Source organism: Melopsittacus undulatus, chromosome 5 (assembly GCF_012275295.1).
Source record: "Melopsittacus undulatus isolate bMelUnd1 chromosome 5, bMelUnd1.mat.Z, whole genome shotgun sequence".
Taxonomy (NCBI): domain Eukaryota; kingdom Metazoa; phylum Chordata; class Aves; order Psittaciformes; family Psittaculidae; genus Melopsittacus; species Melopsittacus undulatus.
The window spans coordinates 86,838,607-86,855,106 of NC_047531.1; the positions used below are offsets into that span (position 1 = coordinate 86,838,607).

At 41.3% G+C, this 16,500-nt stretch overlaps 1 protein-coding gene across 8 annotated transcripts in view; it reads right to left on the reverse strand.

Moving 5' to 3' along the window:
• LOC101876724 (caldesmon) overlaps nt 1–15,826 on the reverse strand; it is a 185,170-nt gene extending 169,344 nt beyond the window's left edge. For 7 of the 8 annotated variants that reach the window (XM_013128814.3, XM_031048120.2, XM_031048114.2 and 4 more), the window contains exon 1: nt 15,644–15,826. The gene's annotated coding sequence lies outside the window, so the exon portion shown is untranslated. The remainder of the gene's footprint in view (nt 1–15,643) is intronic. The other variant, XM_031048123.2, reaches the window with a different exon arrangement.
• Between the last annotated feature and the right edge of the window lie 674 nt (nt 15,827–16,500).

Consider the following 16,500-nt stretch of genomic DNA (forward strand, 5'->3'; position numbering starts at 1 on the left):
TGCAGTAATTTCTAAATGCTGTTAAGCCTCCCAGAGTGCAACTCTAAAAAACCCAGTGCTATAAGCTGAGACTGAAACTGTAAACCTAATAATTTATTCCAGTTGTTGGGATCGGTGATCTGAAATCAGTTGGTCCATGTTACTTCACCAACACGCATTCATTGCAAAGGGAATATAAAACTGCTGAAAAGAAGGAATTATAAGCCTGCAAGATTAAAGAGCAGGAACAGAAAAAGCTTAGCAGTTGATGATAGCCTTATCTAGCCATTAGTTCTATGGGCATCACTTTAGTCAACAGTATCACAATGCGCTTATCTCTTCCAGGGCACTTTTCATTAAAGGACCTCTAAACACTCTGTAGACCCTAATTGAGTCTCAAGTCACAACATTCCTGTGAAAAAAACAGGATTTCTAGACATCCCAAAAGGTCAGAAAATAAGTATACTTTTGTAGTTGGTGAATAAGGTCCTAGCCGCAATAGGAAATGATGCAAAAGTTAGTTGGGAAGAATCTGGAAAATAATGAAGAGAGCAATACCCATGCCAGCAGTGCTTTCTGCCAGTGGTCTGAGCAGGGAGAAATCTTCCACAGCCTCTCATGAGCTTATTGTTCTCATCATAGCAATCACTGCCCGACACTGAGGTGCTTCGCTGCAGCCAGACCTTTACACCTACGCTGCCACAGAAATCAGAAATATGCGTTTTATAAATAAGTAAACAAGACAAGGCTAAAAACATCTGCTAAAGCAAAACCAAAGCAGCACCAGAAATAGAGTGCAACAGTCCCATCTCCTGCTCTAGCACACTACCACCTTCAAAGAGATCAATGACAGCTCTCAGACGCCTTAGGTGTTCCTGAAGATTTTATCAAGTGTTCAATTTTGAAGCAGTCCACTTAGTTACAATTTTACCAGAGCTTTTGAAATTAGAAAAGCTACTCTCACCAAGGTGCTTTAAACAGAAGAAAATAGTGGGAAGAAATGTCAAAGGTCAGAACCACAACTCAGTTCACTTCACTTTAATGTACATGCAGAAGAATGCAAGGCAATAATTTCTCTCTTACATTCTGTCTGCACAGCACAGCTCAAACCACCACCTCTGTTTTCTGACACTAGTCAGCTATAAGAAACAGGTATCTTAATGTTATACCTGGCCAGCTGCAATACATTTGCTAAAGTAATTACATTTATTTTTACAGATTACATGTGCTTAGGTTTCACTTACTGATATACTAGAAAATCAGAGGTTTCAATTTTGCAGACAAAGTTCACCACTGTTATAATCAAAGACAGCATCCAGTGCTTAAAGCTGCTAACCATACGCATGTTTAATAAAAAAGATATACTGTGGCTAGCATGTCCTGTAGGATCTATATCTCTTATCTGCTAGCTCAAAGTACGTTATATTCCATTCTCCCTTTCCTCATCACGTTAACAAGGCTATGATAATTAGACAGCAATAACCTAAATGTCTACATCTTTGGTCTCATTTAAATGAAGCATTTTTAATCCACATAATTTTATGCACAAGCAATTACATTATTCTGAGTAAACATCTGAGGTTCCTAACAAAATTCTGGTACTTCTGGCATTGATTGAATCACCCAATGGCAAAGCAATATTCAAAACGAAATTTCAGGTCCTGTTTCCCTCCATCATCAGTCATGAGCACATCTACAGAGTAGGAAGTAGGAACTATAAAGCCACTGACCACATTCAGATGGGTAAAAGTCAAAACTAGGCACATGTTTCTTTGAGCAGTCAGCAGCAGCTATTAGTAGGAGAAAAAGGGGTTAAACAGAATTGAACAGGTGTTAACAAAAACCCCCAGAGCAGCCAAAGAACTGCTCTTTCAGAAGAGTAACTCCCAATCCAAACAATGACAATTAAAAGTCTCTAAAAGCACTGGATTGAGGAAATTCAGATTTTATTGTGCCTGTGTCATGGCACAGCCCAAAACTGGAATGATTACTTCCAAAGCAGTGGCAAATACCATGCCTTAGAGCACAGACAGAAGAGTACCTACCACATCTGATGTGCAACACCTCTAATAAGGTATTTCACTGTCTATACTGATCATCTGTGAATAATGTGCTGGGGATATTCAGAACAGGCATTCTTCTCTAGCAGACTCTTTTGTACTCTAGTGAACACAATAGGTTGTTTTAATCTTGAGGGACAGGGGGGAAAATTGCTCTTTTTACATGGCTTCCAGAAATGTATTCTGGAGTATGACAAGTGGTTAGAAATCAAACAAGCTTCAACAGAGGTAAACCTGGCTCAAGATTGCTCAGGTTTCACATGCAATAAGCAGTAAAATACTAGAGTATAATTGCCCAAAAGCTACTGAAGTTCACCAGAAGCTTTATATTGTTGTGATCTTATAAACCTGAAGTAATATCTGTTCAATAAAGCTGAAGTGAAACGAAACACATATAAAATAAAGCGATCAGGTAAAAAGGGAAGCAATATGGGATAGTTTTATGGCCTAGTTTTATACAAGCCAGCACCTCTGAGACTTGATGCCCTCTTAGCACTGCTGACACAACTGAAAGTTTTGAATTGACACCTTTGCCTTGTTAGGAAGAAACCTGCTGAGAGCACAACTGCCTCTCAGAAGAGTTTCTAGGGATCACTGGAATGAAAAGGTGAATGGTGGGGAGTGATTTGACTTCACTCTTTGGATTTAATACAACAATCTACTTCAAGATCTAATCCTTTATAGTTGCAAATACCATTTGACTTCCATTTAGTTTCCTCCATCCCTATCCCTTGCAAAAAAAAGAAACAAACCAACAAAACCATTCCTGGTAACACTTAAGGAGCTTAATTCAGCCGTACAAAACTTCATATTTGCATTAGGAATTTGCACTTAACATTGGGCATCCCAGTCAGATATTTTTTGCATAATGCGCATTGTAGGACACATTAAAACAACATGCAATGGGCTGGAACAAGATCCAGATGATGCTAGCCATACAAACATTGTAAACCACTAATTGCATTTCCTTTTACTGAAGAGAAAATGCATAAGCAACTTCCATTTGCAAAAATCAGTGATTTCAGCTGGGTGGAATTCTGCATTTCTTCATCAAGCAGCCAAGGTGGGGAGCCACTACCAACTTTATGAATACTGAATAGAGGCATTATGCCCTTACAGAAAAGGCATATGGGTAAGGAGGACAGGTCGTCTTTTATGCACACAACAAGAACACCAACACAAGCGGATTATGTCTGTTTTCTCCCACTCATGTAAATGTCAAAATGTAATTTGTATCAATGATACAAATGAGACATTCCATCTCCCATAAAAATGGCCCTTCAGTTGAAGCCAGTTGCACCTGTATAAATGCAAAGTCACGTGTGGTACACAAAGTATTTCTTTCTGGTATTTCAGAGAGATATTTCTATGCTCCCTGTGCAGCAGGCAGCACCAAAGTTGTATGAGGAACACCGCTATTTCCATGTAGCCTCCTGTCCTTTCTGCCATTATCATTTTTCAGCATAAAATTGCAATTATTAATTTCTGACAATGGTCTCCACCCCTGCTTCTTTCAATGATTTTCCACACAACCTTAGTATTCAAACAAGAGCTCTCCCACTGAAGTTTCTCTCTCTCTCAGCAGCATTTAATTTGCTTAGGAGGAAGATCCAGAGAGGACTAGAAATCTCATCACAAACGCTCTGAGCTACAGGGCTTACATGTCATGCTCTCCACCGTGAATCTGGCAAAATACTGCAGCTAGCAGAAGTCATTTCTGCCTAATGGCAGAACAGCATTCTACATTAAATAAGTTGGTCACCTCAGACCAACTAGGTAAGAACACATTTATGCATTGCTACTGGGAATAATTAGCAGTTGTTTGAACCACAGGAACATTAGCTTCTGCTGCACTTTTTCTGCTGACAATATAACTAATTTTGGCTCAAATAGTGAACAGTAAGAATGCTGTAATAGACTGAGAGGAGATTTGTAACCCCATTTCATAACAGCTCCCTTTTAAACGAGCAGATAAGGCCATTTAAAACACTACCTGTGCTTTATTGCCTCCCTCCCCCCTCAATTTTGACTTACAGATCAAGCTTAATTACCATCATTCTGCTTTCCTTCAATACCTTCAGTAAAAACTAAAGTTGCAACTACATAACTCCATAGTCTTTAAATGTTTTTCCTTCATCACTGGAACTGCAGATCATGACACTGCAAAACACATTAGAATGAACCTCTAAGCCACATACCTGTAAACACCACCATTTCAAAGACTCAAGTAAAGCAAAAAACATCTGAATACTGTGTTTACACTGGTGGGAAATCTGGTGCTAAAAATCAAGGGAGCCATGCTAAACTCTAATCCTAAAACACAACATTTCGAAGCATACACTGAAGAGACTGCAGAGTTCATTTCCAGATGTGCCTGTGCCTCAGGTGCTGCTGTATGGGTGAGCAGCAAACAAGACCACTAAAACACAAGAATCAAGAAACCAAGATGACAAAACCTCTCTCCCTGGTCTTTCTTTGCTCTTAATCAATACCTGTCACATTTTCAACTATATTTCCTCATACACAGAGCCACAGCAAAGTCCATCTCAGAGTTGCAGACTGTGCTGTGAGCACCCAAGCATCCTGCTTTTAAATAATACCTCTGCTATTCTTCAAGGAGTTTTAAAGCTCTTCTCCCTTTGTGAGACCAAAGCCACAATTTCAATAGAGCACAGCCACCTTCTTATAATTTTGCAAGATTTAACTAAGCTGAGGGCTGAGGTTGAAAGAGGATGTGATATTGCACAATTTTAAAGAGAGTTTCTTATTTCACTGCTTCTTATGGTAGCTTCAAGGCAGAATAATTGCATATGTGGTGGTTTTGTCTGATTTGGCTTCACAATAGCCAACAGCTCCTCTTTTAATTTGATATGGTTGAAACTAAGCAGCGAAAAACCTGGAATTCCCTGCAGAACACTCTTATTCTGCCACCTTTCCTTACCATCCCCTCAAGGAAACATAAGAAATCCAAAACAGGAAAAAACTCAGCCTAGCACTCTGAAAAATTAGGTACTTCTTTGGTCACACCTGGCACATCGCCCCTATCTTTCATTCTGGGTTTACACAAGGACTGTTCAAAACAGAATTTGGTCCCTTCTTTCCCCGGTAGCCCAACACATTTACTGCAATGTGCAGCTATGCCCATATATTTTATATGTATGTAAAGCACATTCCCCAAACTAAAACACTCTCCCAGTGAGTGTCCCTAGGTCTCTGCTTGATTTCAGCCTCATTTACTCCCTTGCAAATGAAAAGCAGCTCCACTGAAGTCAGTGAGGTAACAGTTGTATTAAACTCACGTGAGATCATGTCAGAGCCATGGTCCATAATAAAGCAGCTGCCGTTAACTCTTCTGCAAGTTTCCATTCATTAGGTGATTTTTTTTTGCTCAAATTCACATGAGCAATATCCATGGGCCAAGAAACACATTTTAGAATGATAGCTATTTCCCCTTGCTAAAAACTAGAAACTGCAGCAAAGTATAACAATCCTCACTGAATAACTACAGCTGATTGTATTTTGTTAATAAACAGAGGTGTTTATGGACAAAACATGTGTGAATATACTTTAGGGAATTATCCTGCACAGCCTAGAGGGAAGGGACAAAAATACCTATATATGACTTTCCCAGGCTATAATTTTTGGTTTAGTGGTGGATTTGGAGGGGTTCAGGGTGGAGGCGAGGTGTTATATATGCCTATAGCTTCTGGTATTTAATTCTAAATCAGGGAAAAACCTTGAAGGTAAATATTTAAATTCAGCCTTACTGACCAGTAAGCACTGAACCAAGATTGATGAAACCAGTTCTATGCCTGCTAATGCCAACAGTCTTTCCGTCAGTAACTTTCCATTGCCTTGAAGGGTCACAGGAGAGACAGAAATAATGTACTCAGATTATAATGTTTTTTCCAGTTTATCACACCAGTCTCCAGGCCTTCAGAACTGTACAACTGTATTTTGTCATAAGTCAGATTCATAGTCTGTCACCACCTCAATCTGTTCATTTATAACAAAACGTATTTCCTACACATATACTAAATTCCTTTCATTTTTTACTAAGATGAGCTGATCTTAACAGATACTCTGACACAGAAGGCACACATACCATTACTCCCTTCCCTCTTGTTAGTATTAATTTTGCTATATACTGACTCCAAGAAAGGAGCTCACATCCATTACAGAAGGCAGCGAACAGAAAAAAGAGCAAAGAATATCCTGTCTATTTTGGGAAAACAACTCGGTTGTTAGCACAGATAGCCCAGGAATGACAAACCAACTTTCTGTTTTGAAAGGTGAAGCAATAAACATCTTCATTGACTGTAGAAGTCCTTTATTAGACAATGGACTGAAGCTTTAAGGCAGTTCACGAACACTACAACAGGGAAGAGTGATGTTCTAAAAAATATTAATGCACATCAAAATACTTATCTTGTAAAACTGTGATTCTGACATCGTTTATTGAAGGACCCCAACAAACAAAGGGAAGTCCCAGTTGGGGTCAGTGAAGAGCAACAGAGTGGAACATCAGCTTCTGCAGAGCTTCTCTACAGGTAGCCAGAATGAGATTGCACAAACATTGAGCTTAGCCACAGATGAGGGGAGGCAATAGCAGCAGGAAAATTAATCCAAAGCTTGCATCATTTACACTTTCCTCTTTTAAGAGGAAAAAGAAAAACAAAACAGTCTTACATCTTCCATTTGGAATACCAAAGATAGTAAAAATGGAAGAAACAAGGTTTTTTTTCAACCATGCAATAATACTTATTGCATTCAATGTGCTTATTATTCAAGGACATTTCCCAGAGGATCCAGATGCTGTTTAAGAAGCTGATATAACGCAATCCAAGTCCTGAATGAAGAAACATGAAGATCAGATATCTAGTTATTTTGATCTCCAAATTGGCTATCCCTGATCCTTCCAAGAGCTGGGAACCAGAAGTAATCTCATGAGTTATTATTGCATTACCCAGCTGTTACAACTTGACAGTGCTGTGCTTCTTTTGGCCATGTTATGGTTTCTCAGTGGGCATTTCTTGGCGTCACCTCATGATAATGGTCAAATGACATCTCAGAATTACTGTCATCAAGAGATGAAATTATCAACATCTCAAAGCAGTCCTAATTTACATCCTCCCTCTTGACCTTTCAGATGCAGCTGAGGGAGCCAGTTTCACCTCTAACAAAATAATTAAACAGAAAAACAACCTCTTCTCACTGAAAAAGAGGTAGCAGCATAAAGGGCTACCAAACAGAATGGTCAGTTTTCCTTAACACTAGAACCAGAAGCAGTGCCACATGTCAAAAACAAATTTACTGAGAACCCAAATCATCTGAAGGCTGCCAGTCAATAGCTAACCTAAACTGCCAGGTAAATCTGTTATCACCCTGTGGCAGATCACCTGTAAGAAACTCTGTCTTCCTGACACGGACAAAAATTCATATTACCAGTTTCACTTATTGAAAACTGTAGATGTGCCCAATTGCATATGGAAATAGAAGCTGAAGTATACCTCTGTCACAGAGCTGTGGTCCCTCCTGGGAGGCACGACAACATTTTGGAGGAGCAGAGGACTGGCTTCATATCCAGTCAACCTATCCTCTGGCTTACTACTACATCCATTTTAACCACGTCAGCTTAAGTGGCTTCAAAATGTGAGTAATTGTATATTGTGCAATGAGGCATGCAGTCTGTGAGATCAGACTGATCAATCAGCCCTTCTGGCCACAGAGATGTGGGTTTTCATCAGATTTCACATAGGGGTAGGATCCAAGACATAATCTCTAAATCTGCAAATATTACACAATCATATTTCTTACTGAATGTAACACAAAATCTAAAAAATCTCCAGCAGAGAACCTCATATAGCTCCACTGTTCCTAAGAAATAAAATGCAACTAAACTGCTTTACCCACACAATTTTGATGGCAGAGAGAGTACTGATCTCTAAACAAAACAAACTAAAAAGCAAGAATGTAAACACAACTGTGCTCCAGTGACTTCACATCTTAATGTCATCTGTGTAGAGTTTCACTGCAGTAAAAGATGGGGTGGAAGGAAAGCCCATGAAGGGTGTGTGGAGCACTGGGGACAGCTTCCTAAATTCCCATCCAAAGCACATTGCTCCATTCTTTCCCCAAAACTCATACCTATTCATACATACACCCATTTCCTATGTGCTTCACTTCTGTGGTCCCATCACTGTCTCTGAAATTCTGGCATTTAATCATTGCTTTTGCTAAAGTTAATGCTTTATGCCTATTGAGAATAGGATTTTGTCTGCTAATCCCAGCCCTTAGTCATATAAATCCACAACAGATGCACTGAAGACATAAGAGCTACATCTATATATACTGTTAGAGGAAATGTCTTTTTCTTGTTTGGGTTGTATAGGGGGAAAGAGAGGAAATAAGCTGGTGTGTCTGGTTTTGTGGGGGAGAGTTAAATGGCAAACCAAACTGATTGCAGTTTACAAGGATCTAAATAAAGGAACAAGAAAAAAAATAGTTACAGAACTTTTAATAACATAGAGCAAAATGCAAACAAACTACAAGCAAAAGTTGCTGCTTTTCCTTTTTATTGTCATAAGGCATTACTTCTTGATTGTACACTGTGTCCAGTGAATAAGCCATTTGTGGTTGGAGTGAATGAAGCGCAGACCTTTTCCATATATGGCAGGCCTTTTAATCACCAGGGAGCAAACGAGCAGCGGAATTTTACTGGCTTTCTGGGTTTGCAGTGCCCTCTCTTGTATGAAATACCGTTTCCCAGTGAGTACTTGTTACTGGGATTTTGACCCAATTTCCTGCTGCCTTGTCCTTTAGGGATGTGCAGCAAGCCAAAAAATAGAGTCAGTTTCTGACAGCAAGCAGTCCACTGTGAATTCCAAGTAACTCAAAGAAATCAAACAGATTTGCGCTAAGGTACCTGAGATCAGACACTATATATGTGTGTGCGTGTGTATATACACACGCATATGTATCAATCAATATGGCTTACACCACTTATGTTGTAAGCAGGATCAGAGTCAGGCCAGCTGATGGCCAAGTCAAAACTTCTCCCCCATTTTCACCAATGCAACAGAAAACAGACAATTGATGTTTTAAGTTACTGGCATAGCAGTAGGGAAATTCTCCGGTGGCCTGCTTTTGTCAGTGTAACATACATTAGCCACAGAAATGCTCAGCTCAGTATCATCTGGATTGCCTAAACACTCTTATTCATATTTATAGCAATTAAAATGCTGCACTTCAGTCTTCATAATCCAAGTTTTGTTTGAAGTGGCAAAGCAACACCTATGGCTTATCAGATATCTGCATGAAACCCCTCATTTTCATAGCAGGGGTGTGGCCCTGTGTGTGGCGCTAAGCTGTTCCCAAAGCCATGCAAAGCAGCAAACCCTCTGCTTTCTGAGGACCTGGGGTGCAGCACTCCATAGCCTCCTATGAAGGATGCTGACTAGAGGCATACAGCAGCACCGATGGGTTAAAGCTATGCAGGTAAGTGAGAGCTGACCAAACTCTTCTGATCTCAGAGCTAACACAGCCCACTCCCATTTCCAAACATTGCAGCCAAGGTCTAGGAATTTTTTTTCCAAACCCATGAGCTTTACCTAGGCAGGAACAAAGCCAAATTCTGCCCTGGCTCAACAGCTTTTGAAATTGTTGAGGGAAAGCAGGTTATTACTAGGTCATTAGGAAGATGCAGACTGAAAGTCCTTAGAGCCTTTGTTCCATCTGCAGCTGATCCCAGAAGATTGAGCAGAAACTGTCCTCGATAAAGCAATTTGTATTAGAAATGATGATCTGGGCTATCAAATAAGCACTGCTAGGTCCCCTGAAACCCTGAGGAGTGAAAATAAGGTTCTGCAATTCCTTCTGGAATGAGAGATTTTACCGGGCTGAACACTAGAGCTCAAAACAAAAAACAACAAACTGGGAAGGGAGGAGGACCATTTCACCATTAGAGAGCTCACTGACAAAGAGAAGAATGAAGTGGGAAAAGGGTTAGTAACATGCCCTGTGGCAGTCAGAAAGACAACGGGAACATCAAAGCCTTGCAAATAAAAAACAAACAAGGGCCTGATCACAGACTGCTTTCACTTGGGCAGAGCTCCTTTTGAAGATGACTGGAATCCAACTGGCATGAGTCTGCAGGACCAAACCTTGGCTTCTGAATGGAGCACAGGAACTGCTCCTCCTGTGCTCACTTCTTGCACAGCTTCTCCCTAGCTGGTGCCAGCTGCCTGGGAGAAGGACATAAAACAAGCTGCCAACAAATTTCAGGAGCTTTGTTTACAGAGCTGTCATAGGTTCAGGTTCCCTTAGCAATCTGATGAATCATGAATGCTGGTTCTCCCTCACTCCAAGTTATTTAACTTTTAAAAGTGCACACACTGATTTCCATATCCTTTAGATCTCCTCATCCTAAAAGAAAGATTGGGAAGGTCAATGCAGGTGGAGAGGGGTGTGCGTGCACACACACGCAGGTACATGCACGTCTATGTGCAATGAAATATTCTTCCTGTGTTTAGCAATACCCTCGTTTCAAATCTGTTGGCCTACAGTTACTTTTCTGAATAGATCAAAACCCAGAGCATTTACAGCAAAATTTTATCTCCAGAAATCTATTTATAACCCTTTTATGAGCTAAATTCCAAAGATTTTTTGGTTTTTGCCATTTAAGGACATAAGCCAGAAAATGTGCAAACGGGTGGGTTCCACTTTGCTTCACACCCTGGACAGCAAGGCTCAAGGGAGATGCTCGTTATTTGTATTCTGTACACAAGAGGGTGTGGAAACATGTAATGTTGTTTCCATTGCCTGAAATCTTTCCCTAATATTTTCCCCCACTGCAGCCTGGCCTGACCCCAGGAGTTACATTGTCAAATGCTCTCATCAGAGTGAAACTGGATAAGCAGATAAGGTTCAGCAGCTTCCCTTCCCAGCTTATGACACTGGGCAAGCCAGTAAGCAAACACTGTCATCCCGTGTTTTTGTACACACATGACAACTTCACAGGAAAGCTCTGTCTCAGCTGCATCAAGCACAGTTAAATCTGTAAGCATCCAAGAAATTCCCTTCAGTGCCACTGCTGGCCCATCTTCCACCTCATCCACTGGGCTTCAGTGGTTTTATACCCACAATCTAAAGAAATTACTTCATAGTATAATACATATTTGTGTGGGAAAAGAAACAAAACAAAACATAAAACCAAACAAACAACAAAAAACAACAAACCAAAGAAAAATCCCAAACATACAAAAAAACCCCAAAGTTATATTTTTTTTGCTGGGAAAGCTATCAAAAATAAGGTTTTAGCCAGTGCTTAAACTTGGCATTTGGCATTACAAATTCTTTATAAACACTAACAAATTAAGGCCCAGCAGCCATATGGGCTAAATACAAAAAGGCCCAGATTACCCTTTACTTGAAGACACAGAAACAGACACAGAGCCATTAAGTGACTCACCAGGTATTTATGACCACAGGAAAAATTTCAAAGGAGAAATTACCCCAGCGGCTTAAGATATGGCTGCGTTTTTCCTTTCTCTCTTCCCCCTACTTCCTCAGTTATTTGCTCCTGCCCCCACTGCAAGCCAGCAGGACAGTCCCCACAAGCGCTTCTTCCTGGCTTCAACCTAGAGTTGCATGGACAGTACTATAGGTAGGATCTTCAGATCAGGTGGTGCCCCTATGCTTCATAGACAATGTTTTCCCTCTTCAAAAGGCAGACACATGGGGCAGGGAGGGAGAAAGAGGCATCAGTTAACGGTGGTGGTTCCTGGCCATATGTGCAGGAGGTGGGTGCCCCAGTTTAGAGCCCACCCGCCCCTCCAACTGGGAAGCCCAGCAAGCCTGGGCACTGCCATACCTGGATGCACAGCAGTTCTGCAAGACAAAGCAGTAGCCAAGAGGTTTACAAGTGAGAAAGTCCAGAAGGCTGCATTCCTCACAGAGATTGCTACTTGATGCTTGGGAAGAGGGACAAAGTAGAGATCACACTGCTAATGCTGGTATCTGCTTGGCAGCCAGGCTGCCAGCCCCACACCTAAGCACAGTTCCAGAGAAAAACACATGAAAAGAAGCACTTCCTTATGCAAGATGCAAACCATACAGCTAACGTATCAGAGCTAGCAGCTAAATAATGGTGTTATGTGCCCTAACCTCCATGGTTAATCAAATCTGCTTCAAGAAAAGTAGCAGCAAGCTCCCCCAGGGGTGGGAGGGACCCCAAGTTACAATGTACTGAGCGCCCTTCCCCACTGGGCTAGCTGAGCTATACGAAAGCATCAGGAAAGGCAAAAAGAAATTGTTCCATAGTTCAACTGTCCTATGACCTTGGTGTTTCACCCAGAAGGGTCAGATCTAATCTGATCTTCAAATGCCTCCCAGTCAAATTTCAGCCTTAGACAAAACCTCAACAAACCGTTTGGATGCGTTCAACAGCTACAGCTCCCCAGCAAGCACCACCACCTGAAGGGTAAGTGCCAACACATAGAGAGGTGACTTGCTTCCAGAGCAGTTGCCCTCAGAATCCATTCTCATCAGCTTGTGCGGCTTTAAACCACCCAGGAGCTACAGACAAACCCAGCAAACCGGCCCCTGCACATGCATACTTCTGAAGGTGAGAGCTCTAATAAGAAGGAAGCAGCTTTCTTGTTACAAGCTGCCAGGAGGAGTTACTAAGAAGAGACAATTTTTAAAGAATGAAAACTTGCTTTGAAGATAGGCTCCTACTCTTTGCAGTCACAGGCCTGTGCGCCTCAGGCTCTGTACACCTGGAGCCCGATCCTGCTAACTCCTCATAAAGCTCCTCTCAAAGGCAATGAAAGGTTCACGGGAATGCACTTCTCATTCTGCCCTGTTAGTTACCTTTTTTGGTGCTTTCTCTGATACCCAGGAGAATCCAGAGAAGCACAGCAGATGAACAGCTAATTTTGGCCTCTTGGCCCTCTGTTTCTTAGGTGTATATGGTTTCCTGTCCCCTTTTGCTCACACACATCAGCCAAATGTACCAAGTTTTACACTTGACAGACAGGGGTTAACAATTCCACTGAACTGTAATACAAATTAAAACTCATGCAGCCAACAGCACAGGTCTCAGGTAGAAAACTATCTGTCCTGCAGGAAGGGAATCCTACAGGCTGTCATTTTCTGCTATAAAAAGATCACCCCCATAGACAAGGCCACTCCAGCTGTATGCAGGGAAGGGTGAAAAAAGGACTTCCAGCCAAGCGCTTGATAGATTCTTCCTGGCATTTTTCTATTCATATGACAAAAACTACCCCCCAGAAAAACAGCATAAAAGCCTTGCCTTTTCCAGCGCAAAAAGTGGCACTGCATCCTAATCCTGTATGGGTCCAGATGGATGCTGACCAGCATGCATCCATGCCTGTGTAGTCCAATGAATGAGACCTGGAGTAAGAAAACTTTGTATCTTAATGCACTTTAATTTTCCCTCTAATGCTAACCAGAGGAACTTACATAACCCCTCTTTCCTTTCAGATCACATAGATTTCGATGCCATTATTGCATCATCTATCAGTGTTGGACTGGAAATAAAAGCACAAGGGGAGTTACCCCTTTCTCAGGTCACTCCATGTCTGAATAATGTTGTGAGTATATAAAGTAGCAATTGTGGAAAATCCCTTATTTAATGCTTACATGCTTACATCACTCACTCTCAGAGAGCATTGAGACTACACAGGACTCCCCTTGCATCAGAGCCTGCATCCATTAATGATGGTATTGATTTCACCAAGACTAATCTGTGAATGAAGACTGTGGAACTGATCCTCTTGTCATTGCATGCTGCAACAAAGGGGAGTTTTCAGGAAATACAAATTATTTCAATTGAGCCTCCTGTTCACAGGCATCTTATCCAGAGTTTCTCCTCTCACATCATTACTTCAATGTATGTGTGTAGGTTTTACTGATGAACAAACTTCCCTATCAGAAAAGTCTCCCAAAGAAAGGCAGACCTATACTTTTCCAAATACCTGGAGAAAAGTTCAGCCTCCAGCCTTTACCTTGAAGTCCATTTAACTAAGAAAATGGACCACTTCCTTGAACCATCACTTCATTTGTAATTTCTGTTAAAACAGCCCATTTCATTTGTTTTGGTGCATGGTGTATGTAGTTTTAGGACACCATCCTGTCTCTCAAAGGCAGGAGAAAAAGGCATGAAACTTGTCTGTAGATGCATATGCTTACAGAGAACCTACTGCTACATTTAATGAGACAGAGACAGAAGGGAGATAGGGTCCCAGGGTTTATGACAAGTCATACAAGCACAATCACTCACAGCATGGCATCTAAAATAGACAAATTATCATAAATACACAGTTCTCACAAAAGAAACACTCTGCCTCCTTATTTTCTTTGAGCTGCTGCCAAGGAGGGAAGGTGTTATTTTCACAAATTATTCTCTTGTATGCCTTTTAGCAAGAGAAACCTTCTCAGCAAAGCAAAATTTCATTGAAATCGCATACTCTGAAAAGAAACACTCCTCTGAAAGAATTATATATACTCCCCAAAAAGTAATTGTTCAAAGTTATCTTGCCCATTTTTCCAAACAATATGCATGAGAAAAATCAATTCTACCCCTGCAGGTCTGACCAGAGTCTGGTCAATGTCTGCTGCTCCCAAGTATCCATTTGCTACTAACTTCATCCTTCCCTTCATTTTTTCCCAGCTCTTTCTCTCAGAAATTCCCTGCTATGCAGAATATCATGCTGTCAGCAGCCAGCCTTGCACAGTGCTTACAAACTGTCTGAGCATGTCAAAGGAGCCGGGAAGCAGAGCTTGCTCCCTGGCTCTCCTCGGCAGCACTCTGACACAGACGCAGATTCTTAAGGGCTCCGGTCCTACCCAAGCGCATTTTTCTCTCCCTTTTAACAGGAAAGACAACTTCACAAGAAACATTCTGGCAGTACACTGCTATGCGTGTTGAGGGCTGAAAACAAAAAAGAATGCCATCTATTGTCAACAGTACTCCAATGAAAGGCTGCCATGACAGACATCTGCTCAGCAAGGATCTGATCAGTTACATTAACCAGAGCTTTACTGTATCTGTATCACTTACAGCAGGAAGACTGCCTTTACAGCCAGGCTGCCCTGAAAGCCCAGGTATTAAGTTGCAAAATGAAAAGCATTTCATCAGCCATTACTACATTAAGAGCTTTTTCATTTCAATTCCTTAAAAAAAAAAAAACCTGAAAAAAAAGAGAAAGAAAAAAAAAAGATGCATAGGGGGAACACAACACACAGAGTATTGCTCTGCTAACAAGCCTGCTGCAAGAGTGAGACCAGCACGCATCCTGCCCTGCACCCAAAGCCTTGCTCGCAGCACCTCATCATTATGGTCCATTTGGATGGGCAAGCATGCACCCCTTCTACTCACCCAGCATAGATATCTCCCTTAGTTTACCTCAAACATCTGGAAAGGGGGGGCACAGAGAGAAGAGGAGAGTAAAAACAGTACCCGACACTTTCACACTGTTCCCACAACTGGTTAGATTCCGCATGCTGCTTAAACTCTAGCCGTAATGCAAATGCAGTCAGACCAGCTCGCTCCCAAACAAATACGTATCTTAAGTCCTTACCTCTGGCTGAAAAGTTTTCAACTAGTAGGAAGGAAATGAATAACTGGCTGCTTGGGCAGGAGCACAGCAAGAAAAGCACACCAGCAGCCTCACACACAGCCCTATTCAATAAAACTACAGCTTTTCCTTGGCCCCTCCCAAAAGTCAATGCTAAGTGAATACATATCCCTTATGTTTACAATTGGCAGGCAGCGGTATGCATTGTCCTCAATTTATTCTAATAGGCAGCCAATGACTGTGCACAAGCCAAGGTGGGTTCAGCCTGCCTGCAGAGATGCCTGTCATTCCCTAGGCATGCTCAGGAAGCCACTCATCAGAAAACCAAGACCTAAAAAGCTCTGAAAATTCGTGCAAGCTGCCAAAACTGTCTTGCTACATGCCCTTTTTTGGTTATCCTTAGCAGGGCCTCTGAAAGTAAATCCTCTGTCAGGAACAATCATAAGAAATGTTAATCTTGGAGAAAGAGGTTGTCTTGTTGGACACAAATGGAGCTTAAAAAAGGAAATACACTGCATGGAAAGGGACACAGTAAACATATTTATTTTTTGCACCAGTTTTGAAAAAAATAAATAATTTCACCAGAGCTAAACTTTGTTGTGTATTTTTTTCTTTTTTAACAAGGACCACATGTAAAAGGGAGCAGAAACCCTCTGCAGCGCGAGGTTGATTCTGCAGAGAGACAGCAGTGGGAAAGGCACATGAGCTGGCAGGCTTCACAGACTGTTTCCATTTCAAACAGTACAGCAGAAGTTACATATAGAATATCCGTGTTGTGAAAAATAACTTTTAAAGGGATTAAAAACTTTGATGATAATATTTAGCAATTTGGACTAATTGGATACAGAGGTTTAGTTTAT